The following is a 12,379-nucleotide window of genomic DNA, read 5'->3' as shown; positions in this document are numbered from 1 at the left end:
ACTAATTACACAGTTAGGTTGTACTTTGCGAGACGAACATTTAAAGCCTAATTAATTAATGATCAAACAATTTTTACCAAATACAAACAAAATGCTACAGTGTGCTATGGTCCTGGAATTCCGGCGGCGCCGATTCCAGAGGCAAACTAAACGCGGCCTTGGCTGTGCTGCGTTGGTCCATGGCTGCGCAGCATGCGAGCTGGTCGATCACATGCTTTCCCCAACATAGAACACATTACACAGCATCAGTTCACGAGCAGGGCTTGTGACTGAGCGAACAGAGCCAGAATCGAGAGGCGAAGGCGTACCTACGAGAGAGAACATCAATAATGGCGGAGACGGCGATCGCGGCGGTGCTCTCAAAGTTTGGAGGGCTCGCAGCGAGCGAGGCCAAGGTGCTGCTGGAGGTGGGAGACGACATGATGCTGCTGCGGGACTGGCTGGAGTGGCTGCAGGCCTTCCTCCGCGACGCCGACCACAAGCGCCGCACCGGCGCCGACCGGTTGACCTGTGTGTGGGTGCGTCAGACGCGCGACGTCGCCTTCGAAGCAGAGGACGCCCTCGACGAGTTCTTCCGCAAGGTTCCTTCCTTTCCTCATCCCCTGCTTGGCTGCTTGTCGTAATTTCTACCATCGCGCGCGATGACACCATTAATTCATTTATTTATCTGAAAAAAGTAAAAACACTAAAAAAAAGAATCAAAATAGAGACTTAAGTTGCTTGCTGGGTCTTTTCTCATCGCATACTGCTAATTTTGAGCTGCATATACATTAGCGGTGTGCAAGATTTTTTTTTCTCGAATACGCACAAGTGATACGTATCATTATATTAGGTAGAAAAAGTTTGAGCAATACAAGTGCCGTTCCACGGCGGTGTTAGTGTTTTGCAAGCGTTACATTCTGAAACCAACAACATTCAAGGGTGGCCATTCTAGCTACACGCGAGCCAACACTTCAAGCCCCCGTGCGCCGGCCTCAATCCACCGATCGGCCTCGGCCTTGACGAGCTGCAGCACCTCGTTCACCGATGAGGATGCCTCCCTGAAGCACCTGACGTTCCGTTCCTTCCATATGGTCCAGCAGACTAGCACAAACAGGGAGTCAATGCATCGGCGCCTGTCACCATTGTATGCCGCTCGCAGCCGTCGCCACCATCGCAGTGTTGTAGCTACGGCTGGTTGTGGTAGTGGGCGCTGCAAGGCTTGGAGAATGTGGAACCAGACCTCTCTGGTGAATGGGCACTCGGCCAGGATATGATCAATGGTTTCACGCCCTTCGTCGCAGAGGTAGCAGATCTCCTTTGCTTCTAGCCCGTGCCTAGCTCTCATGTCTCCGGTCCAGTGGCGTCGTCTGAAGGCCAGCCAAAGAAAGATCTTGATCTGCAGTGGAGCCCAGGTTTTCCAAATGAGTTTGTGACCCAAGAACAGCGTGGATGCTGCATGCAGCATGGAGTAGGCAGATTTCGCCGAGTAAGTTTCATCGTTGGCCCAACGACAAACGGTTTGGTCTGGTTGATCATTTAGTTGTATGTCTTGCAGCGTATCCCATAGTGCTAGGTACTTATGGATAGCTTGCGTAAATACTCCTCTAGAGATCGACCGCACCCAGGACCTGTTGAGCAGACCTTGTTGCACGGTCTGTCTTCTACGTATTCTCAGAGGCACGAACTGACACAAGCATGGAGCAATGTCTGGGATGGATTCACCGTTCGGCTGCCCTTGTTCTGGAGGAATTTGGATGGTTTGGAGGAATTATAGAGGAATTTGTGAGAGGAAAAAACTGTTCCGGATGAAAAAAGAAGCGGATCAAGCCGGATTTAAGGGCACGCGAACGGAGCCCGTGTATCAACTTATCTTCCCAGAACAGTGCCTGATGCCCCTTCACCAATCAGCGTGTAAGTGGAGGCCTTGAAGAACGTCGGGACTTCAGGCGATGTCTTGATCGGCAGCTGACTCCACGCCCTATCCTGATCAGTCTTCTGGAGCCACAGCCACTGTGCTTGCAAAGCAAAACCGGCAAGCTTTAAGTCGTTCCTTGGACCGAGGCATCCGTTCCCGCCCAGAAAAATCTCCTGCATATGGCGTCAATCTCCTTCCACGCCTATGGCGGCAGATTCTCTGCCATCATCGCGTAGATCGGTACCCCACGCAACACCGATTTAATCCACACGAGCCTTCCGCTTTTGGCCATCAGGTTGCCGTGACATGGTGGCATCTTCCTTGCCACGCCCTCGGCAACCGATTGGAAGTGGGACTTCGGTATTTGCTTTGTGCTCAGTGGGAGGCCGAGATACCTGATGGGGAACAGCTGCACTTGACAGCCTAGAATGGACACAATTTCCTCCAGTGAGTCTTCCCCGCCATAGATCGGCATGATGGAGCACTTTGCCAAGTTAGTTTTCAGGCCTGAGGCTTCGCCAAAGATGTGCAAGATTTGCTTAACAACCCTTGCTTCCTGGACATGTGGATGGATGAATAGAATGACATCATCGGCGTATAGGCTGCACTGAAACTTGATTTTAGGCGGTTCCATCTTCCTCAGTACTCCATCAGCGGCCGCTTTTTGGAACAGCCGGTGTAGCACATCCATAGCTATGATGAAGAGCATTGGGGACAAAGAGTCACCCTGGCGCACACCTCTGAGATGCCTGATTGGTGGCCCTCTTTGGCCATTGAGGATGATGCTAGAGGTTGTAGTACTCAGCAGCATTTCGATCCACCTACGCCAAGTTTGGCCGAAACCCCAAGCCTGTAATGTGTCTAGTAGGAAGGGCCAAGACAAAGTGTCAAAGGCTTTTGAAATATCCAATTTCAGCAGCAGCATGGGCACCACCTTCTTTCTAATAAGCACCGCCGCCCTCTGTATGTATTTGTAATTGTCATGGATTGATCTTGTTCTGATGAAGGTGTTCTGATTGCTGGCGACCAGTTCATGTAGCCTTGGAGCGAGCCATAGTGCTAGCAGCTTGGAGATTAGCTTTGCAAAGCTATGGATCATCGTTATGGGCCGGAAGTCAGCAGGACAATTGGTGCCCACCTTCTTGGGCAGCAGGACCACTAGAGCATTGTTTGAGCTTGTCCATGCTGCAGGTGTTTCCATGGGTGAATGCGTGAACTGCAGCCATGACCTCATTAGAGATGATGCTCCAACTTGACTTGTAGAATGCACCTGTGAACCCATCCAGTCCAAGTGCTCGATCGCTTGGCATGGCTCTGATTGCAGCCCATACTTCCTCGTTAGTGATTGCTGCTTCTTGGTCACTGAGGTCGAGAGGCTGAATCCCTAGGGCCTAAAAGTTCAGCGTCATCCCTCCCGAGGCTGCAGTCCCAAAGACAGCGGCGAAGTGGTCGTGCAGAGCTTGCTGCATGCCATCCTGTTCGGCGATCATGTGGCCATGCACCGTCAGTGCCGGTATGAAGCTTCTTCTCTTCTGGCCCCGAGCAATGAGGTGGAAGTAAGCCGTGTTGGCATCCCCCTCTCTGAGTTGTAGGACTCGTGATCTCTGCCGTGCCATGGTACGTTCCAGAGAGGATAACCCCAGGCAGCGCATCTTCATTCGCTTTCGTAGCCCGAGCTCTTCCTCCGAAAGCTGCATGCGTTCTTGTGCTCTATCAAGCCGTAACACAAGCTCCCGGGCCATCAACAACTGTTCTTTGATTCCCCCTATCTTTGTTGCGGACCAGCGCTGTAACTCACGCACCAGCGCCCTGAGCATGCCATCCAGGCTAGACAAGGGTCGTGAGGCCTAATTGGCCGCTGCCAGGCATTGGCCACGACTTCCGCATAGTCGTCAAACTTGGGCCAAAATAGCTCGAAGTGGAATCTCGCCTTGGACATCTGGCCCATGTTGGTTTGTAGTAGCAAGGCACAGTGATCCAAAGCATCAATTCCTAGAGCACGAAGGTGAGAGTTTGGGAATCTCTCATCCCAGTCAATGGACACCAGTACCCTATCGAGGCGCACTAGCGTTGGGACGTCCCTCTCATTACTCTAGGTGAAGCACCGACCGTGGAAATGAAGGTCTTGGAGTTCTAGAGCGGCAACAGTTCGCCTGAAGCAGCGCAAGTTGGCTCTGTCAATTCTGTCATTGCTCTTGTCCACTTCATTTAGAACTAGATTGAAGTCCCCGGTGACAGCCCATGGCCCTGGAGAAGCGTCACGTATGGCTTCAAGCTCCTCGAGGAAGATCAGTTTGTCCCCGTCCTCCTGCGGTCCATATACTGCTGTGAGCCACCAGCTGTCCTGTGCTTCGCCTGTTGCTGAGAGAGGCTTCACAGCGACGGTGACTGAGAAGCAGCCAATTAGGACCTCTGTGAAAGCTACGTCGCTACACTGCCCAGTGACAAGAATTCCTCCATGAGTACTAGAAGCAGGCAAATACGCAAACTCACTGAAACTTACACCAAGCAAAGAGAATACAGTGGACTGTGGAATTACATCCAGCTTTGTCTCCTACAGACAAACGATCGTCGGCCGGATGTCACCGACTAGAGTACGAACGCAGTCTCGCCGGGCTCTCGCGTTGAGACCACGCACGTTCCCTGACAATATAGTTGTATTATCCATTGGTGATTACGACTGTGTGTTTGGAGGCCGCACTAGGCCCTGGCAGCCAAGGGCTGCCTCGTTGTTCTCGCAGCCCGTGTCCTGGCGGCCGGGAACAACTCGTCAAGCGCAGCGACGTCGCTCGCAGAGAGGTTAGAATCGAAGGAGTCAAATGATTGCTGCGACGCCGGCGGCAGAGCAAACTGCACTGTGACTCCCATCTTCTTCTGGAGCAGCACCTCACCACTCTTGGATGCTGGGATATGCTCCATCTGTTGTGCGGCAATGCGGCAGCTCCGGCGGTGGAGCAAACTGCAGTGTGACTCCCATCTTCTTCTGGAGTAGCACCTCACCACTCTTGGATGCTGGGACATGCTCCATCTGCTGTGCGGCAATGCGACGGCTCTGTAGAGGCATGGGCAGCTTCTTGGCTGGCGGTTTTTGCTTCGGTGGTGAGCGAATGAGTGGCGATCGCCGTTTAAGCTGAACCACGTTGGTGAACGTGGCGAGCCTTTGGGCAGCCTCTGCCGTCGTCGGAGTTGCATTGTCGGAGATGCCCCCAGGAGTCTGCGTGGTGACTGCTGGCTGGCCATCTAGTCTGTGTTGTTGGCCGGCTGGGCATGCACGGCTGTAGTGGGCGTCTGGGCGATTGGGGACCCAGCGGGTTCGATGATGGTCGCCGTGGCCACCTGCCCATCCGCCCCACTGGTCTCTTCATGCCGAGTCGCGATGCACGCCAGTATGTGGAGGAGGTCTGCGTGTCCACCGGGCATGGATCCTCAGCGGCAACAGCTTGGGCTTCCGCTGGCACGTGGCTAGCCCTGTCCACCGGGTACGCAGCCGCGTCGACCCCATCGTGGGCCTCCTCTGCCACAAGGACAGATACTAACTCGTGTCCTGCAGCAGGCTGCTCGGTAGTCGCTCGCATCTTGGGCCGCCTCGGCCGCGGGGACAGCAACGAACTCGTGGTCCGTGGCTGGCTGCTCGGGTGGCTGGCGATCCACGTCCAGCGTTGCTTCTGCGGTCGTCTGCCTGGGTTCAGCCGGGCCGCGTCGTTGTGGGCCTGTGATGGCAGCTTCTTGGCATCGATTGGCTCGGTCTGATTTGGGATCCATCGGCGGCGGGGAGCCCGATGGCCGGCGTTCACGACCCACTGCTCATTAGTGATGGTGGCGTCAAGGTCGTCCGCTTGCCTGGAGAGCACCTCCCTCCATCTGCATCCGGTGGCGAGATCCGTCGGCGACCTCGTGCTGGGACGCAGGGGCCGAGGCGAAGGTGTGCAGGTATGCGTTCAACGTCAGTGCCCAGGGCGGTGGCGTGCCGGAACGCGCGCGCCGCCGTCGACCCGTCTGCCCAGTCGCTGCTGGGCGGGGATGCGCCCGAGGGGTTGCGCCGACCGGTACCCGCTGGATGGGCGCCTAGGCTTCCGCTTGTGCCGGCCCCGCTTGCGACACGCCGGGTGGGCGCCGTCTTCCCGCACAGTCTCCACCGGCTGCGTCTCGACGGCACAGGTGTGCGGCTGGGAAGTGGTCCCTGCCTCTAGGCCTACCTATGCCGGAGAGCCCCGGCGGACGACGTCGAGGAAGGATGGTTTCGCCGACGGCGCGGTTTCGGACTCGCTCTCGTAGTCGGAGTCGTCCGACCAACGCATGGTCTTGGAACGCCCTGGGTTGCCGCCGGGGAAGAAGGGTGGTGCGTGGGGAGAGAGGGAAGCCGGACCCTTACCTCTGTGGGGGGGGGGGGTTCGGGGAGGGTGGGGGAGCGGAGGGACTCCATCTCGGACCCTATCCTGAAGTTTCGCTACTTCTTATAGTACAGCCGGTTGTTTCCAACATTGTTATGAAAATTTGATCTGCTCAGACTTTTTTTTGTAATGTCTACATGAATTTCTGGTGAACAGGTTGATCTGGAAAGCATGGGTTACCAACGCTGGATCAAATGGCTCAAAGAATACTTGCTTGGCTGCTGGACCCAAATCCTTCTCCGATATGAATTGTCTGGTCGACTCAAGAAAATTAATAGCAGGCTCAATCAGATCTCGGACAGCCAAAAGGAATACAAGATCGAGCATACACCATTAGCGACGCTGACGTCTTCCACTACAGCCACTTCATCATGGTATGGGGCCTCCTATGTCAATCCTGTAATTATGAATTATCAGTGTTGCACATTCAGAGAATACAAGGAACTGCTTTTCTTAATTATAACCTCCATTCCAAAATACTTAAGACAACTTTGATGTTTACTGTTTAAACAATGACTAATAATATTTGTCGATGATATTTAGTTAAGTAAAGTGAGGAAACTATCATTGAACTTGGTGTCAAAAGTACAAGCATGTCATGTATTTCTGGCTATTTGTACAAATATTTACATAAAGACGAACTGTCAAATGTTGAACAGTAACCATAGTTGTCAATTGTTCTGAAACAAAGGCTGGGAGGCTGCTCGTGTGTGCTTGTGGTCTGCTGGATCCTCTTAACTGATCTCTGTGTCTAATATAGTGGAATATGATCATTTAAATAAATAATTGGTGTGGCCATGCGCAATAAAACAATAGGAACATAAGCACCAACAGATAGGTTATATTTTTAGAAAGCTTTTGGCACTAGTGCACATTTTTCTAATTTAAAATAAATTAGTTATGAATTTTTAGAGGTTAAACTAGATTTTTATTATTTTTTGACGCGGAAACAAACTCGACGATAGTTGGATGGACAAAAATGGAGTTCTCCCTTGTTTAACACACATGCTTCTGTTCTATGTTTAATTTCCCATTTTACCTAAACACAGAATTTGTTTGCTTTTCCACGTATATATTACTGCTTTGCCTATGTGTGGAAATAATGGCGCATACTTCTCTTTTGTGTTATCAAAGATTCTGCTAGAGACATGTAATTTGGTGTTAATATGTGATTACATGTTTAAGGGGGTGAGCTTTAAATTGTTCATAGACTAAAAAAATACATTGCACTATATATCCTGCTGTATTATTGCCCTAGAGGAAGTTAGTCTTAGGTTGCTTTTCAGTATTTTGCTTAGATTGCCTACAATATGCTTTTTTTGTGTGTGTGCAGGTTTTGCTTTTATGCTTTGTATCCGATTTACCTAGATGGATTTTTAGTGGCTTAGTTCGCAACAGTTGTTTTGAGGTGTTATTTAGATTATTGCCTAACACGTTTGGCAAAGCCTTGCTTTAACCTTTTTTTACGATGCCTATATGAGAGTTATGGAAAACTTAACTTAAAACATGAGGCAGTTCAGTTTTCTGATAAAATTTTGTGCTTTCAATAATTTGGCCAAATGATGTGGGTAAAACTGTTTTTACATCAACAATTCAAGACAAAGCTGCCTAACCACCGAGTTAATTTTGTCTAATAAGAAATGAGACAATTTGCATTACTAACAGTACTCAATGGACAAGCGGGATGGTTATAAGAATGCTGTGGGTCTTGAAAAAGAAGTGGAGACACTTAAGGAAATGCTGCTTCATAAAGATCACCCCCAGCTAATGTTCATCTCCATACTTGGGGAGAGCGGTGTGGGAAAGAAAACACTGTCACGTATTCTCCTGCATGATATGAAGAATAACAACCATTTCGAGATTCGAGTTTGGTACAACATGCCGCCGGATTCCACCACAGAACATCTCCTCCAAACAATCTACGAGAGAGCACGCCAAGCCATTTCGCCAACACAAGGAGATCAGCCGGTCCAGGAAGGCTCTTGCGATGATATCGCTGGCATGCTCCGTCACCTCCTAGCCAACAAGAAGTATCTGCTGATTGTCGTTGGGATATCCTCCAAGACCATGCTCAACTGTGTGAGGGCAAGCCTACCAGATAACAACAATGGAAGTAGGGTAGTTCTCGTATTGGACATCGAGAATGAAGAGATAGCATGGCACGCTAATGCCATGAACAAGGGCATCAGCGACGGAATCCGCCACTTGAGCCGTTTGGATAAGGAAAAGAGTGTGAAGTTGTTCTGTTCGAGGGCCATCAGGACAAATCTATCAGACGAAACTACGGGAAACAGCATGATGAGCATGTACAGCGAAGTTGTGTACAATATAACTTGGGGCTACCCTCTGGCTATAGTGGTTTTGGCCGGACTACTACTATTCAAGGAGAAGCCAGGGCAATGGATGGCAGTGCTGCAGCAGCTTAGGTCTGGACCAGCAATGGAAGAAGCACATCAGCAAGACGGCGAAGGCAATCAGATAACAGGACCTGCAATGTTCCAGGAGGATCGTATTGAGGAGAAGATGAGCCCCCTACAACAGAAGCAGCCAATCTGTCCACAAGAACGTCGATTGAGAGGGTCTTCTGGGCATGCTTTGAAGACCTTCCCAACGATCTCAAGTCATGCTTCCTCTACTTGGCCGCTTTCCCCAAGGACACCTTTCTGTCTACCGACAGTATAGTGCGGATGTGGATGGCCGAGGGATTCATCAGGCCACAGAAGGGCAAGACAATCGAGGAGCTGGGTCATGACTATTTGAGATGCCTCGTTCAGGTTTCAGCGATGAACGAGGCTGGCGGCATTAAGAAAGTCATCGTTCACAGGAGGCTCCATGGGTTCCTGCATTCTGAGGCTCGTGAGGCAGGCTTCATTGACGCCCATGACATGCATGACGTCTTCGTTCCGCCGTCGGTGCGCCGTCTCTCTTTCATGAGTTTTCAAGGTGATATACCACGTTCACCAACAAGTTCTGTAAGTTGCGTTCCTTCATATGCTGGGCCAAGGAGAAAGATCATCGTCCAAGCAGCAATGGCAGCGGCGGTGGAGGCGTGGACGAGGAGCATTGGCATGATCTCAAGTTTCTGCAGGGTTCAGATTTACTTCGTGTGATCGATGTACGGGTACTAAGGATCAAGGAGTTGCCGAATGAGATTGGCAACAAGATCCACTTGCGGTACCTTCGTGTAAACAGCGAGCACCTCAAGGAGCTCCCGTCCAGCATTCAGAGGCTGCTCAACCTGCAGACACTGGATATAAGGGATACTGAAGTCGCGGAGATTCACCCATCCTTCTGGAAGATAAAGACGCTGCGGCATGTGATTGCAAATAACCTCACGCTTCCATCATCCATCAACGAAGAACTGGGCGAGCTGCAAACGCTACATGGTGTAAAGCCTAGCAAAGGAGAATGGGATCAAGATAACTGTCCACTGCTCAAGATGGCCAAACTCCGGTCACTGGAGCTACACGGATTCATTGACGCTAGACATGGTGCTGCGCTGCACACTGCCCTCGGGCAGATGCATCTCCTTGGCCACTTGAAGCTGAAAGGTGATGAGATCTCTTCTTGCATCTTCACTGGACAGCGCCTTCCACATCTTCAGACTGTAGAGCTGGATGGCACTGTGGAATGGCCGGCTGTTGATGCGTTTAATGATCTTCGCTTCGTCCGTCCAAACCTTGTTCAGCTCAGCCTGACAAATACAAATGATGCGCCGGAAGACATCCAAGAGGAACTGAGAAAGGCAGGCTTTATCCGCTCCCGCACGCCATTCCAACCAGTTTATCGGCTTTCGTACAAACAAGGTGCGGCGAAACTGGAGCAGCAAGGTGAAGCAAGCTCCAGCAAAATGGAACAGCAGCACCAAGGTGAGGAAGCTGAAGAGTGATATGGTGTCCTGGTTTTTGTATCTCTAATTAAATGTTTCTATTTCATGAGACAATCTGTTTGTATTTTGTTGTAATGACTTGTTTGTTTCCGATCTGTAGTGTATGTTTATGTTCTGTTTGTTGCTGTATAATCGTGAACTATTTTGTAAAATAAAAGAAAAAAAGAATGCTTTTGCATTCAGACCATGGGGTAAATTCGTATCTATCTTGCTGTGTGAGAGAGAATGGGGAATGCAGGTTGCTTGGTGGAGGTGGAGTTCGGAAGGCGGACGCATGCACCGCTAAAAAAAGAGATTGTAGCAACGGCTCTTTTTTTTTTAAGGCAGCTGGGATGGAGTCGTGGGTGTGCTCAGGACCTACGAGACCAGCCGCCCCTACAAATAACATAGTAGGGATGGCTGATGATACGAGCCACACCTACAAATGGGTCGATTTGTAGAGACGGCTCACTCACCCGCAACCCCTACAAATACTGCACGTAAGCAATCAAATAACCCAACAAATAAATACTCGGCTTCAGCTTGTCGTTCCAGAGGCGTCTTCTCACCCCTCCGTTCTCTTCTTCGCTTTCTCCCTCCCTCGCTCTCCCGACGCTGACAGGGCAATGGCCGCTGGCGCCCGCGGCGCGGCAGCTGCGGCCGCCCCCTCCTCTTCCTCCTCCCCCCTCGCGTCGTCCTAGCCAGCCCCCCACCGTTGGCTCCCCGTGCGAGGCGCTAGTGGCGCGACGGCGCCCCCCGGCCGCTGCGCTCGGGAGCGCTGACCACCGTCGTCGCCCCCCCCCCCCCCCCGGCGAGGTCGCCTCCTCCGAACGCCGCAGCCTTCTCTCCGGCCCCTGAGCTGGCACGTCGACTTGGGCGGATGGCCCCCGGCGCGGCCACGCCGTCCTAGGGTTTGGCCGCCCATCGACGTGTACGCCACGCCGCCGCCGCAGTGCCCAGTTCTTCGTCGTGCCCTTCACCAGCAACAAGCACCCAGGTATGCTGGCCCCTTCGTTTCCCTTCCTGCTGCGTGAAACCGAGCACCCAAACCCTGACTAAGTTGGCTATCTGCTTCGTTTCCCTTCCTACTGCGCGAAACTGAGTACCTAAGCCCTAACTAAGCTATTTGGCTATATGTAATCGGATGTTATCTAATTGCAAGTTTTAAGTGTATAAATGTATTATGCTTACCAACTTTGATTTTTTTTTATTTCTTGCAAAAATTATCGGGTGTACATGGGTGTTGTTCAGCGCGCACAATAATATCGTCCAATCTGAGAGTGGTGTAGTTCGGTTGCTCAAAGTTCCAAGAGAAGCCTCCCGTCTTGGATGGGTTCTTCTAAAGATGGAGAGGACGATTCAACCAAGAAGAAACATGCAGGCACCTCCCAGACAGCTCAGAAAGGGCCTGATTTCTCAAAATTTTTGATACCTATCTATTCGCCACAGCTGCAATCAGATATATGCATGTATACTGTTATGTATTGGTGATTTCATACATCTGTGTACGACGGGGTGGTGTTTGTGCTGTCAGGGCTCGTGAACCCCGAGAGGAGCACGTTTCATTGACAAGCATTGAACATGGGTGCTGAGTATCGAGCCGATTGGACATCGGACTACACCCTTCTTGTTTGTGCATTTGTCAACACCCCCGAGTTTCAACAAGTTCAGGCGGATAATGGAACCATTGTCTCAAAGGTTGGTTCTCAGCTATTATCGTTATAGTCAGCTTTTGGAAAGCCCCTTCAAGCAAATAATTCCCTTTCCATCAACTTTCAGAGCTAAAATAAATTGTTTATGATCTTGCCTTCTCTTAGGAGTATACTAAAGATTGTACTTCCTGTATTAACAATTACATGCTTTAGTTTCATTTCTCAGTTTTATTCTTGCTTATGTTACAAATGAGTTTGTTGATTTTCACGTCACTTACAGGTGTAATAGTTTATCTGTCATTCTTCTCTACTGCTCCAGGCTTGTGCATGTAGCTTTTGTGAAGTTATGGAAGAGCTCTTTTTTTGGCAACCAACTTCTCTCGTGCATGTGTCTTATGTATGAAGGTTGCTAAATTAGAGGCTGCACACGGCTTGAGGCTTTCTTGAGCTGATAGCAAATGTCACCTAGTAACCGGCTGTCCAAAGGTTAATTTTCTTTACTATTTTTTTATTTACTTCAATATATGTGTCTTTGGTTGTAAAATTGGAGGTCTTTTATTTGCTTGCGTAC

General features: G+C 50.6%; 1 pseudogene; it reads left to right on the top strand.

The window, feature by feature from the left end:
- The first annotated feature begins 211 nt into the window (after positions 1-211).
- Positions 212-10,321, top strand: LOC136486090 (putative disease resistance RPP13-like protein 2; annotated as a pseudogene).
- Positions 10,322-12,379: the final 2,058 nt, after the last annotated feature.

This window comes from Miscanthus floridulus, chromosome 10, assembly GCF_019320115.1.
Source record: "Miscanthus floridulus cultivar M001 chromosome 10, ASM1932011v1, whole genome shotgun sequence".
Lineage (NCBI taxonomy): Eukaryota > Viridiplantae > Streptophyta > Magnoliopsida > Poales > Poaceae > Miscanthus > Miscanthus floridulus.
The sequence above is the reverse complement of the archived record's forward strand: the minus strand, read 5'-3'. Positions and strand labels throughout refer to the sequence as shown.